The sequence below is a fragment of the Nannospalax galili genome, unplaced genomic scaffold (assembly GCF_000622305.1).
Source record: "Nannospalax galili isolate Female #2095 unplaced genomic scaffold, S.galili_v1.0 scaffold100, whole genome shotgun sequence".
In the NCBI taxonomy this organism is placed as follows: domain Eukaryota; kingdom Metazoa; phylum Chordata; class Mammalia; order Rodentia; family Spalacidae; genus Nannospalax; species Nannospalax galili.
Window position 1 is genome coordinate 13,509,963 of NW_008352891.1, and position 14,196 is coordinate 13,524,158.

Genomic DNA, 14,196 nt, shown 5'->3' on the forward strand with positions numbered 1-14,196 from the left:
TATATATATATGTATATAATAACTTGCTGTTCTGTGACTTCTCCTAGGGAGACATAAAAAAATACCTATTTACCCCAGATAGAGAGCACACCAAAGGAAAGGCTCCACCCAAGTCCAAATGAGTGACAAGTGAATCTACTGGCATTACTTACAGGAGTGTGGCTGAGTCAAAGGCAGCTGCATCACTGAGAAATCCCACCCTAGCATGGGTAACATCACAGAAGCTGTACCATGAAAAAGTCCCCTTAGCTGATCTCCCACCTCCTATAGACTCGAGCACCCCAATAACACACATAACTGGAACAGGATCACATGCAATGGTGGCAAGAGGGAGCGGTGTCTGGAATCTCAGGGGAGGTCTTGAGCCCCTCCAGCCTCTTCTAAGAAGGAGTATTATGGGCCCCATTACCATCGCTATAGACCTGGCTACCAGCTGTATGGTTCTGCTTCCTCCATTGTCGTAACTGTGGGTCATGATCTCCTGTAGGTCTCCACAGTCACTCGGCTTCATGACAGAGATGTTCATGTGACGCCTGGAGGAAGCAGCTCCCTTATATCCTTTGCTATAGTCTTAATCGTTCCCTTTACTTGGAGAAGGAAAGTTTGTGTTTATTGGGCGCTGGTTGTGCACTGGGTATTCTCCATGTAATTTCATTTAACACACTCAGCAGTCCAACAAGAGGGTGTTATTTTCCATATATCACAGAGGGGAGATCTGAGCTGAGCAGTAAGGGAAAACCAAGGGCCTGGGAATAGGCCTGAATCCACACTTCATGCAATGTCATCCAGAAAAATCAATATTCTTCCCCTTTGCGCTGGGACATGGATTTGTCATGCATCACATAGCCTGTCTCACATTTGAGTGTTTGGTTATATTCAATTTCCATCTCTTGAACTGCTTTGCAAAGCTCAAAAGGCAAAGTGCTGAGAAAAGAATGTGATCTGTTATGGATGAACTCAGGAGCAGCTGACCCTACCTGTGCCATGAGTCTCTGAGTCACATTCAGCACCAAGTCCCAAGGAGCCCATGAATATAACAACATTGCAGATCTGTGTCCACTGTGCCACTGGCTCAGCATGAAGCCCCAGGTGACCCCAGCTGCTTGCCCTGTCTTGTGGGGAGATGAAGGCCTTTAGACTCATTTATCAGCAGGGTTTTGACCACACATACTTTAAATTGGCTTTCAGCAGGTGGATGCTGTGCACCTGTGAGGTTAGAGTCACATGAATAGAACTGAAATCATCTGTAGTAAGCCTTTCCCTGGCCATTTGCACCAGGACACCATTCCTGAGGGTAGTAGGAAGTGGAAATACCTTAGATCCTGGAACAGCTGGTCCTAAGTCCTCACCTGTTTTCATGTGGTCTAAACAAATTCAGATGTGCAAATGGAGTATGGCGTGTGTATGCATAGTCGTCCTCGTCCTTGTCCTCGTCCTCCTCCTCGTCCTCCTCCTCCTCATCATCCTCGTCCTCCTCTTCCTCCTCCTCCTCCTCCTCCTTCTCCTCCTCCTCCCTCCTCCTCTTCTTCCTCCTCCATCTCCTCCTCCTCCTCCTCCTCCTCCATCTCTTCCTCTTCCTCCTTCTCCCTCCTCTTCTTTCTCCATCTCCTCCCTGCTCCTCCTCATCCTCCTCCTCCTCCTCCATCTCCTCTCCTTCCTCCTCCTCTTCCTGCTCCTCCTCATCCTCCTTCATCTCATCCTCCCTTCTTCTCTTCCGGATCCTTCTCTATCTCCTCCTCCTCCTCCTCCTCCTCATCTCCTCCTCTTCCTCCCCCTCTTCCTGCTCCTCCATCTCCTCCTCCTTGTCCTTCATCTCATCCTCCCTCCTCCTCTTCTTCCAGATCCTTCTCCATCTTGTCCCTCCTCCCCATCTCTTCCTCCTCCCTCTTCCTCTTCTTCTTTCTCCATCTCCTCCTCCTCCCTCCGCCTTCTCCATCTCCTCCTCCCTCTCTTCCTCTTCCTCCTCCTCTTCCAGATTCTTCTCCATCTCCTCCCTCCTCCTCCATCTCCTCCCCTTCCTCTTCCTCCTCCTCCTCCTCTTCCTTTCCCCTCCTCCTCCCTCCTCCTCCTCCTCCTCCTTCTCCTCCTTTGTCTTGTTTTCATCTTTCCTTCGCTGCTAAACTGCTCCATCAACATTTTTCAGGTTCCATAGATGCTGCCTTGCAGGTCAACAGCTACAGGGAGCTGTACTAGACCAAGAACTATTCATTTGCTGCTGGGAATCTCGCATCCCCAGGGTACTGTCCCAGCTGGCAGCCACAGGCCTGAGACCCTGGAGTGAGGTGCTAGTATGTGCAGCTTTGCTCCGGACTGGTGCAGAGGCTGTCTCTGCCCATGCAGTCAGGTCCTCTCCTCACTCCATCCCTTATCTCTGTTCTCTGCCTCCTGCAATATCCTTCAGCATCTCTCTAGTCAACCCACCCTGTATCTCTATGCTGTTGTCTCCTCTATGACTTATTTGGTTCCATCACAGTCACGCCCCCAGAACCCAAAAAGCATCTGACATGGATCAAGTTCATACCCCCAGCTGCCCAGCAGATCCAGGCAACTGTTCCTTAGTAGGTTATGCTGAACCAAAATAAGACAACTCTGCCTTCTAAGTCAATGTTTCACTGAAGGGACATGATTGTGAATCCCACCATAATGTCAGCCCCGATAGGTGTATGTGAGGCTATCTGCCTGTCTCTGTATGACTGTAGAGAACTTTGTGGTCTTGGAGTCACACCTCATCTGTGGTGAGGCCCAACTGTGCTGTTTGATAGTCTTTAGCCTGGTGTGGTAATATAACATCTGCCAAGGACACAGGGAAGTCACTACTCAGAACTGAGGAAGGACATGAATCCTTTAATAATGTAGGAGGCAGGAGCCAACCTGGAGCCCAGGGCACCATATGCCAGTGTTGGCTGGGAGGCTCCCTGCCCTCCAACCCACTCATGTTACCCTTTCTTCTTTGGTTCTACCTTGTGCCATCCTCTCTTGGATAGTTCTAAAACCAGAGCAGACACAACCCTCCTGAGTTTACCGGGAACACAGAAATTGACACAGTGTTCTACAGTTGAGATCCCATTTCCACTGTGTGGGAGCGTTGTTCCCAGGGGGACCCAAACCAATCCTGTAAGGATCACATCACGGTTCAGTGAGTGCGGGACAAGAGCTGCAGGACTGTCCAGGTCACAGCTTAGCTTCAAGAGGCCTCCACCCTCCCTCAGGTCTGCCTCATTATCTACAAATCACAGTGACAACTGGTGACAATAGCTGTGCAGTATGCAGGCTTCTGGGGTGTGCTAAGTGTGATCATGATGTCTGTGGAATGACCTTCATAAGCACACCACTCACCTTCATGATAGAGCAGGAATCACTTCCCTAGAAGCAGCTCTTGAGGCTGTTAGTGGATCTGGCCCTGGACATCAAGTCATTTTAACATTGCTTAAGGAAAGTGGCATCAGTAAAGTCACCCAGTGGAGCTAGTGATCTGCTCACTGTGATACTTGAGTCCTAAGTATACAGATGTGCACCCACACAGACCTGTGTTTTAAATTGGGACCAACAATACCCTAAAACATAGTTTTGATTTTAAGGCTATAAACACCAAGCAGTGCAATACCTTTTTGTTTAAATTTCTTAACAACCTTCAAAAACCTTGAATTCTGGCTTCTCAAAGCCATGCTGTCCACCAAGCCTCCTGAGATGGAGAAAACATCCCTGCTCTCCCTGCTTCCTCCCTTTTCAGAGGAACTCCAGGCACATTTCCTTCCTGGTACTGTAAGCTCTATCCACTGCAGCATGGGACAGGTTCCTCCCCTCCATTCACATAGACCAACCCTTGGGCTATGTTCTTGGCCAGGAGACACAGAGGACTGACCCTCCAAAGGGGCCTGCCTGCTGTCCCCGAGGTCTCCTCATTCCTCCTTTTACTTGGTCAGCAGTTGATGGTGCTTCCATAGTGCCTGGCTCCTTCCAGAATGTCGGCTTCAGGGCAGTGGGGATGGATTATCATTCTAGTCCAGAGCTCTGACTACTGTGAGCTTTAATTAAACCTCCATTTGGGAGGAAGCTGGAGACTGCCCCTGAAAGGCAGATCTGAAGGACAGGGGCTAATTATCAGAGTATTACCTCTGCCACTAGAGAAGCAGCTCAGCCCTGTGACTGCCAAGGGTAAAACAGGATTCTTGCACATCCCACCCCGTGGCCAAACAGATGCAAAACAGGATGCCTCCTCTCACTCTCAGGTGGGCTAATTTTCATTTACAAGGGGCAATGAGGCTGTGATATGAGCCTCCTGGCAAGTTATAATTTACTAGGCAGTTGGGAGCAGATAAAAAGATGTGGCCAGCCAAAAATCCTGCGGCGTCAAAAGAACATCAGTGAGTCCAAGTATTCTGGAGCATTTAGCAAATGCTTCTTGGCCATACCCAAGTCCTGAATGCCCTGTGTGGAAAGGAAGGCTCCACCATTTGACACAGAAATGTGAGTTACACATGGACTGTGACAGCAGCAGGCAAGAGCACCCCCAAAGCCACCAGGGTGCTCCCTATTGATGGATCTTCTCTGCTCTCGTCAGAGCCCAGGCTACGGCACACTGGTCTTCAGAGTCCTTCCTTGCTTTTAAGCACAAGATAGAAGTCAGGAACAGGCAGGCTGCCTGTCTCTAGCATGTTGCCAGCCCCACAGGACTCTCTCAAGAGATGACGCTCATTCCTCTAAAACAGACTGAACTTCAGTCAAGGTTGCAGCCAGCAGGGGCTGGGGAGGACTGAGCACATGAATACCTGCACCCCTACAGTGGCCAGTGACTCAGGCACCAGGCTCGGCCTTGCCACAGGAGCTGCAGCTTGAGCCCAGCATGTCACCTCTGAGCCTCAGGGACACCAGCTGGACTTGCCACGCTGCAAGGCTGGCAGAGGCATAGAGCAAGTATGGGTCAGCAGCAACTAGGCACACATCAGATGTCCTTGCTTTTCTGGAAAAAATGGATTTGGGAAAGAACGGAGGAGGTGAGTGAGCAATGAGAATCCTCCAGGGTCACTCAAAAGTCTAAAATGCAGGAAGGAGATGGAAACCAGACCCCAAGGACACTGACCCCACACAGCAGAGACAAGAGCAGGGTTTGCTTCCCAGGCTGCTCAGGAAGTTTGGACCACTTCATTTGAGCTGCCTGAGTGTCCCTCAAAACATCTTAGGGATATTTTTATTGAAATATAATTTGCATGCCATAAAATTCACACACCATTAGCCCTGATGTCTGCTGGGTCCAGTCTTGGTGTTTTGGGATACAGCTCTGATCACTGCAACTATATGATGCATTTGTAGCATTTTTTTAAGTTTGGTAAAGTTCAGTTGATCTGTTGCTCATGACTGTTCTTACTTTTGGTATCATATGTAAAAATCATAAAGTTTATTCTCTGTTTTCTTCTAATGTTTTAGTTTGACCTCTTAGGACTTTAAACAAATTTGAGATCAATTTTATATATGATATATGATGGGGGTCAAAATTTATTCTTTTGTGTGGGAGTACCACCTGTCCCAGTCTTATTCATTAAGATTTCCTTCCCTTTTAAGTAACCTAGGAACCTTGGCGGGAAAGCTGTTAGCAGCAGACACCTGGGATAATTCTTGGACCCTCTGTAGTGCTCCCCATCCAATATCTCACTTGGCACAATTCCGTCTTGATTATTCTGAAGTCAGGAGGTATGAGTCCCTCAACTTCTCTGTGTAGTGTCTACTGTCAACATGGCTTCAAACTTTAAACCCTACAAAGTCATAAAGACCAGAGCTGGGCTGCAGCCTTGCACTGTCTATGCGAAAACATTGTTAGGGGGTGGATGAGAGATTATTGCAGAATTGCAGGGATGGGAATCTATGCCCAAATGCCAAGACTAGCCCCAAAGAAATGGATCCTCAGATAGAGAGATAAGCAAGACTCCAGGAGAAAGACCAACTTGGAGTGTCTCTTTCGTCCTGACGCCCTTCCATAACAAGCAGCAGCCTCTCCTCTGTACCCACACAGCGGACTTTCCTCTATACCTGGACAACTGACCTTTCTCTGCACCTAGACTGTCCACAAGGCATTTTCACAGTCAGGACCTCCTTTGTAACTTTCCTTCAGTGATCCACCTTAACTGTTGAGTGCCCTCTGGAGCACACACATCCTTTGAATATTCCCTGAACTGAAGCGCTGTCTCATGAGTTCAGTCTTGACCTTCTGTCACGAATCCTGCCCACCTCGGCTCAGAGAGACTCATTAGGAGCCTGTCTCCTCGCACTGTGTTGATCCAGTCTCCCTTGGTCCTTGAAACACCGAAAATATGAAGACAGAGAGTGGTTTTACATGGTTGCAAAGTCAGCTTTAAAGTGCGTGACAAGGCCGGGAAGTAGTTCCATTGGTAGAGTACTTGTCCAGCCTTCCCAGGGCCCTGGGTTTGATTCTCTAACACTGAGTGAACTGGCCACATACCTGCAAACTTAGTGCTTAGGAAGTGGAGGAAAGATTAGAAATTCAAGGTCATCTTTGGAATATAGAGTTTGAGAGCAGCCTCAGCTATATAAGATCAAAAGGGGGAGGTGAATAAAAATAGAATAACATGTTAATTAATTAGTTTAATTCTAAGGTAGCCAGGCATGGTGGTGTACGCCTAGAATGCCAGCACTTAGGAGGAAGGAACAGGAAAATTGCCTCAAGTTCAAAGACAGCTTGGACTCCATCGCATGTACCTAGCCAGCCTCTCTCAGAGAAACCAAAAATAAAAAGCTAAAATGGCATGGAAAAAGCGAACAGTTAAGCAAACTGCTACACCACCACACAACACTGTGCTTCCTACCTCCAATGAGAACAGGCAGAAAGGAAAGAAGGCGTGAGTGGGATGAAGTAGGAAAAGAGGGCAACTTTGGTGACAGAGGACAGCACGAGGTTATGGAAGTGAGACTCTAGCTGCAGGCCCCGTGCCACAGGCCAGTGCTTCCCCAAAGATGGTCAGGGACTGAAACCCGGTGAGAGAGTGTCCCTCCAGATTCCACAGTGCACTGAGGCTGAGCAGGAGAACAAAAGGAGGGAGCCACATACAACTAGGGCGACCGACCAGGAGATAGGGAGGATGGAGTCCTTGGGCCGCAGGAAAACCAGGCTTGAGTAGCCAGAAACCAGACTTGGCCCCAGTGCTGTCTGTGAGAACAAAACATCACTCTCGCCTTCTAGAACAAATTAGTGACACAATGTGAATGTCTTGGGCGACAAAGGAAGAGACATTTCCAGCATGCAGGGCCTTGGAACAAGCCCCTGGCATCCTGATTTTGAAAAGACACAGGGCTGTCTCCACAGAGAGAAAAGAAATCCAGGAAAGAGCTCATGCCTGGACACTGGAGACATGGATTCACCAAGAGTAGACCATTTCTTTCTTTAAGTCATCTCCAGTTACACTGGAAGGGTGACCAATTATGGACTAGGACTAATAGGTCCCCAGAACCCAGTGTGATTCTTGTTATGCCTAGCCCTAGGGAGCCAAGAGCCCAGTACAGACATGCGTAAATGCATATATTCTCGAAAGCAAATAAACAGAAATAAATTAGGTCTGAGACCTCATTTTCCTGAAATTTATTTCCCAGAAGGGATTACTGCCACTGACTTGCTATTTTTAAAAATGGACTGAAAACCAAGAAAGAGGAGTACTGAGACCTCTCATCTTGCTGCACAAGGGAGGACTCCACCCTCCCTCCTGTGGCTTCAAGGGCCCTATGACCCCCTGCTGGTGCCCCTGAGGGTAGAGGCTGCCTTCATAAGCATTCTCTTCTAAGTCAGCTCAGCAGCCTGAAGGCAAAAACTTGCTTTGTCTCAACATCACTGCCTCTCTTTTAAGGAGCCATCTAACATAGCTTGTTAACAAAATAAAAACCCACAAATGAGTACACTTTCTATGACAATTTTAGTAAGTAGGCATCTCAGGCCCAATTTAATTTCTGCCAAAAATGAGCCGTACCACAATTCGCTTGCTTGTCACTCATTAATGCATGATTTAATTGTTTAATTTTAAACATTATGAGCTACTGGCATGTGTGTTTCTTGATAATATAACTAATACCCACTTGAATGTTAGCCGATTGCAAAATACTTCCTTTTACAACTATAGTTTTGCCAAAAAAAAATTTAAAAGGCAGTGTTGGAGCATTAGCATTGAATGTGTCATCGATGTTTTAATTTGATTTCATTTTTATTTCAGTAATGTTTTTCTCATTTACTGGTTGTTTGGTGGTACACCTAATGATGCCCATGGGTTTTCTACTGACTCAAGAATACTCTTGTAATCTTTTCCTTTCTCCTCCTTCATACTTTCCTATTTTTCTTTAGGCTTCAAATTATTTTTCTGCGTATTTAGACAGTGATGGAGTTGACCTTAGCTTCTGTTATTTCTTTTGACTTGGTATGGAGGCTGTGGCACTATTTCATCTACCTTGTTACACTAGGTCTTGTAGAGGGTCAAGGAGGCAGTCCCCAGCGAGCTGTCTCTGGCTCCTTGCTAGCATCTCTTCTAGATCCAGTGAGCAGGAGTTTGGCAGGTAGTTTTCTGCTCATTTACACCATCACACTTGCTTGGGGAAACAGAGATGGAGAGATGCTGTGTGACTAACAAAATGGCCCATGGTGTGGAGGCCACTGTCTTCTACTGCTTACTGAGCAGTAGCTGCAGCCTTTAGTGTGTGCTCCAGCCTGCTTTCTGCCACTGTGATAAACACTGACCAACCTGAGAAGGAAAGGGACCATTCTGCTCATAGGTTACAATCCATCACCAAAGGAAGCCAAGGCAGGAGCTTGAAGCAGAGACCATGGAAGAACTCTGCTTACTGGCTTATTTCCGCTGGCTCACTCAGCTTCCTTTCATACATAGCCCAGGCCCACCTGCCTAGGGATGGCACTGCCCACAGCAGACTGGGCCCTCCTACATCAATTAGCAATTCAGAAAATGCCTCACAGACATGGCCATGGAGGAAATGCCTTAGTTGACAGTTGATGCTCGTTCTTTTCAGATATGCCTAGAAAATGGACAGAAACTGCCCAGCTGACAGAAACTATGGCAGTGGATTAATTTAGAAATTAAAAACCCCAGAAAATTAATGCTTATAAAACAACATACTCAGGCCATGGGGTAGTAAGTGGCAGTGCTATAAAAACCCAATTCTGTCTGATCTAAATCATTTAATCATTAAATGTTTACTGGTTGGTTCCATCACTTACAGCATTAGATCCTCAATTAAAACTAGACTCCTCCTTCACAGGTCAATGGGAATGGGGTGTTTTTTCTTCTGACATCATTCCTTCCTTCCTTCCTTCCTTCCTTCCTTCCTTCCTCCTTCCTTTCTTCCTTCCTTCTTTCCTTCCTTCATTTCTTCTCTCCCTATCCCTTCCTCCTTGTTTCTCTCTCTCATTCCTTCCCTTCTCTCTTACCCTCCCTCCCTCTCTTCCTCTCTCCCTCCCTCTTTTCCTTCCTTTCTCCTTCCCTTTCCTTTCCTTTCCTTCCTTCCCACCCAACCCCAAGCCTACATTAGCAACCACTGGCACAGGTATACCAAGTCAAAACTCCCTGTACTGGTGCCTGCCAGGTTCAGAAAACTGCCATGAGACTACTAAAGAATCCTTGGGAGTTTCAGTAAAACTGTTCTAGCAAAAGCAGAGAATGGGACAAGTTCTTTTGTTTTAAATTTCAAGGTCAACGCGAAAACAAACCACATCTGATGTAGTTTGGTTTGGATCTGCGGCCCATGCGATTGTGTTCTCAGGGAAACACTCATGCCCAAATACTCACTTGCTGTCCGAGTGGATGAGGTTATCCTTCCAAGGGAATTAGGTTTGCACAAGAAGAGTCCCAGTGGCTAACACAGTCCCCAGTGCACAGTCCCCAGTGGCTAACAGTGGAGGAGTGCTGATTTCCAGGCTGAAACTAGGGATGTGGAGTCTCTGGGACAATGACCATAGTAATCCCATTTCTGAATTAGCTCAATCACTGAGTTTCCTGTTCTGCATACAGGAATTCCCAAGGAAGGTGATCTCATACTTTGGGGCAGGTGGTCCATGTCGTTTGAGTAACTGAAATGTAGATATTTGCAAGTCCCCAGAGCACCATTTACAGGCATGCCCACAGAGTCACCCTGCCTCCATCTTCAGGAGAGAAGGTTTCTGTCTACAATGGATCTGTTAAGGTTTAAAACAACCTGGAATGGTAGAGCTGGGTCATGCAGTAGATCTGTTTTTAGATTTTTGATTATTCTCCACATGAATTTCTATAGTGGCTGTATCAGTTGATAATCCAAGGTACCCTTTCCCTGATCCTGGCCACATCCTGGCCAGCATTTGGTGTCGTTTGTTCTCTTAACCACTCTAACCAGGGTAAGATGAAATCTTAAAGTAGTTTTAATTTGCATTTCTTTAATTGGGAAGAATGTTGAACACTTTTTAAAAAGTATTTTAATTTTTATGTGTATGAATCTATTGTCTGCAGGTATATAAGTGCACCTATGTCATGCAATGCCCATGGAGATCAGAAGAAGGTGTCCAATTCCCCTAGAACTGGAGTTACAGACTGTTAACTGCCACGTGGGTGTTGGGAATCGAACCTGGTCCTCTGTAAGAGTCGTCAGTGCTCTTATGCTGAACCATCTCTCCAGCCTCATGTTGAGCACTTTTAAAGATATTTCTTAACCATTTTTATTTCTTCTTTTGAGAACTCTCTGTTCAGATCTGTAACCCATTTTTTAAAATGAGTTGTTTGCTTTGATTCTTTGTGTTCTGAGTTCTCTGTATATTCTAGATATTAATCTGCTATCAGATGTAGACCTGGCAAAGACTCTCTCCCACTCTCTGGATTTCCTCTTCACTTGGCTGTTTGCTTTGCTGTACAGAACCGTTTTCATTTTATCAGGCCCCATTTGTCAATTATTGGCCTTACTCTTCAGTGACTAGAATCCAATTTAGAAAGTTCTTTCCTGCATCTCCCTTGTGGGGCACTGCCTGTTTTCAGTTTTACAGCTTCAGCATTTTTGGTTTCACATTGAAGTCTTTGATCCATTTGGAATCGATTTTTGTGCAGGGTGATAGATATGGGTCTAATTTCATTATTCTACATGTGGACATTCAGTTTTCCTAGCACCATTTGTTGAAGATGCTGTCTTTCCTCTGGTGTGTATTTTTGGCATCTTTGTCAAATGTCAGATGGCTGTAATTACATTCAGTCACGTTTGGGCCTTCTATTTTGTTCCATTGATGTACCTATCTGTTTTTGTGCCAGTACCATGCTGTTTTTATTACTATAGCTCTGTAATACAGCTTATATCTTTAATGTCTTAAAATAATATTTTATAGTTTTCAGTGTAACTATCTTGAACCTCTTCAACTTATTCTTTTTAAAAAAATATTTTTTATGTCATGTGTGTGAGGATATTGCCTGCATGTATGTAAGTGCACGCGTGCTATGCAGTGTCCACAGAGGTCAGAAGAGGGTGTCAATTTTCCCTGAAACTGAAGTTAAAGATGGTTCTTAGCTACCATGTGGGTGCTGGGAATCAAACTGTGGTCCTCTGTAAAAGCAGTGAGCCATCTCTCCAGTCCAGTTTATTCTTAGGTACCTTATTCTTTGTGCTGATAATATCAATAGTATTTTTTTTCCTAATCCCAGTATAAAACTCATCCACAGGCAGGCCACTGTGCAGATTCTATCCAAGATCTAGGAAAGAGAGATTTGGCAAAACTTGTCCCAAGAGCCCATATCAAAATGGTGCCTCCCACAGCCCTCATCTCACTCAGAAGGCAAGGAGGAGACTCACTGGACAGGGGTACTCTGGAAAACCTGGCCTAAGTGGGGATCAGGGAAGGCCCTGCCTCAAAGCTAGAAGAATAGCTTTAAGTACAGAGACATGTGCCTAGCCCATAAGTATGTTGGTCCCTGGAAGAGGATGCCCATTTACATTTCCCAACCTCCCCCCAACATGTGACTGTGGGATCTTCAGATGCTTTATGGTTTTTCTGATTTGCAGATGGAGAAATGGAGGCACAGAGAAATTAAGTGACTTGGCCACAGTCACAAGCTGGGGAGGACCAGGGAGAGCCTAGAGAGAGCCGGCTCTGGGCCTGCGTCCTGCCCACAGAGTCACCCTGCCTCCATCCTCAGGAGAGAAGGTTTTCTACAAGGTAAGTGCTCCCCAGGATGTTCTCCCACCCCCTATCTCTTACCTCCCTACCCCCTACACTGAATGGGGTCTGTTACTATATACAGACCTGGATAAAACACTCTCCATTCCTGCCTGCAGGAATGTGTGGTCCATACCAGATCTATGGTGAATGACCTCCTCAGGTGTTCACACCCTCAACCTGGGCACCTCTACCCGAGCAGCTCTGAATCTCATTGTGTCTATCCCTGTGTGACCTTCTTGGGTGTGCAAACCCTTAGTCTGGGCACCTGGCCCTCTGCCCCAGCAGCTATGGGTCTCCATCATGTCTGTTCTTGCAGGGTCTCTGCTTTCCTTGGTGAAGCACTCACTCTGGTTGCATTAGTTACTTTTCTGTTGCTGTGATAAAACAGCATGACCAAGGTAACTTATAGAAGGAAGAGTTTGGGGGCTTAGGTTCCAGAGGGATAAGAGTCCATCGTGGTGGGGAGGCATGGCAGGAGGAGCCTGAGCAGAAAGCCAAGAGCTCACATCCTCAAGCAGGCACAGGGAGCAAGTAGAGCAACTGGAAATAGGGCAAGGCTATGAGCTCTCCAAGCCAGCCCCCAGTGATGTGCTTCTTCCAGCAAGGCCACACCTCCTAAAGACTCTATGACTTTCCCCAACCAGTACCACCAACTGACCAAGTGTTCAAACACTTGAGCCTATGGGGGACTTTTCATTCAAACCACATTGGTCTTCCCCTTCCTCTCATGTCTACCACGTCTTCCTCTCAGGTGGAGAGTGTCTCAGCCCTGAAATGTACATAGAAAGGAAGAAAATCCCCTTCTCCTCACTGCCCCATCTTCAGAAGCTCTTCTCCTGTTTACTCCTTTGGGGCCTCCCTGCCTCTCATGGCTAACACACTGCAGGTCCTCTGAATGCCTGAGCATCTTGTACTTCCTGGGACTTTACTAGGAACCTGCCAGTGACCTTCTCAAAGCCATGGCATGTCATGGAGGGAGGGGATAGGGAGTTAGAGCTCTACCCATCACTCCCTGCTAAACCCTCTGTTCTCTGACACCATACGAGGCAAGTCTACCTGTGCTGGCCACATTCCATAGAGTTTCTCTAATACATGCTATCCAGTCCACCCCTCAGAATCTTGATGTCACATTGGGTGCCCCTTGTTTTCCTTATATGATTTCTAGAACTTTCTTCCCTCCTGCCTTCTGTCGAGGTGTCTTTAGGTGTCTTTAAGATATCATCCTGATCTTAGAGGATTCTGCTGTTGATGCATTTGTATCAACCCCAACCTCAAAGGCCCCCTGCAGTATGGTGTCCTCAGATGGAGGGGTGTTTCTGTAAAGGGCATGACACACAAGAACCACATCCAACAGGGATAGATTAATAACATGGTTCCATGGACTGATAGTAACCTCATGCTTCACACATTGTCCCTGGGACATGCAGGGCTAATAGCTCACCCTCTATAGGTACAAATATCTTACAGTTTGTAAAGTCCTTTCTTGTCTGTAGTGGACATTCACAACCATTTAGCCTTCATATCAAGTTTATGAGAACTGTAGCTCTTATTCTGTGGTTTTTGTGATGTTGAAGCTGAGGGCCAAAAAACAATGAAATGAGCACAGGGTTGGGGGTAGAGGCTCCTAAGTTGTGCTGTATAGACGCCAAGCCACCTCCTCTCTCCCAGCTCCAGAGTCACTCACTCATAACCTTGAAGTTGTCTCTGTAAACGCTCTGAGGAGTCTTGTGTTTATTCTCCTTGAACACTATTGTGTGTTACAGACTACTGGTCCCATGACTGTGGCCTTAAGTTTTTATAGCTTCTTTTTATTCTTTTAGGATTTCTTTTCCCCTAAAAGCTAAATAAAATAATTTGGGGGGAAAAAGCTCCAAAAAAATTATAAACTAAAAATTCATTAGAATAATTTTACATACTTACATAAATGGAAGGTTTGAACAATATTTTCCTGTATCTATGAAACAAATACGGATTTTTAGCTTGGTACTCAAATTTAATCAGAGGAGGCCAGAGTAAAAGATATT

The 14,196-nt window shown here is 46.2% G+C and overlaps 1 protein-coding gene across 10 annotated transcripts in view; it reads left to right on the plus strand.

Annotated features, from left to right (window-relative positions):
- The window catches only part of Myt1l (myelin transcription factor 1 like), a 457,396-nt gene that overhangs the window by 276,232 nt on the left and 166,968 nt on the right, over positions 1 to 14,196 (plus strand). For all 10 annotated transcript variants that reach the window (XM_017802471.1, XM_008850171.2, XM_008850175.2 and 7 more), the window contains one exon: positions 12,016 to 12,169. The gene's annotated coding sequence lies outside the window, so the exon portion shown is untranslated. The remainder of the gene's footprint in view (positions 1 to 12,015; positions 12,170 to 14,196) is intronic.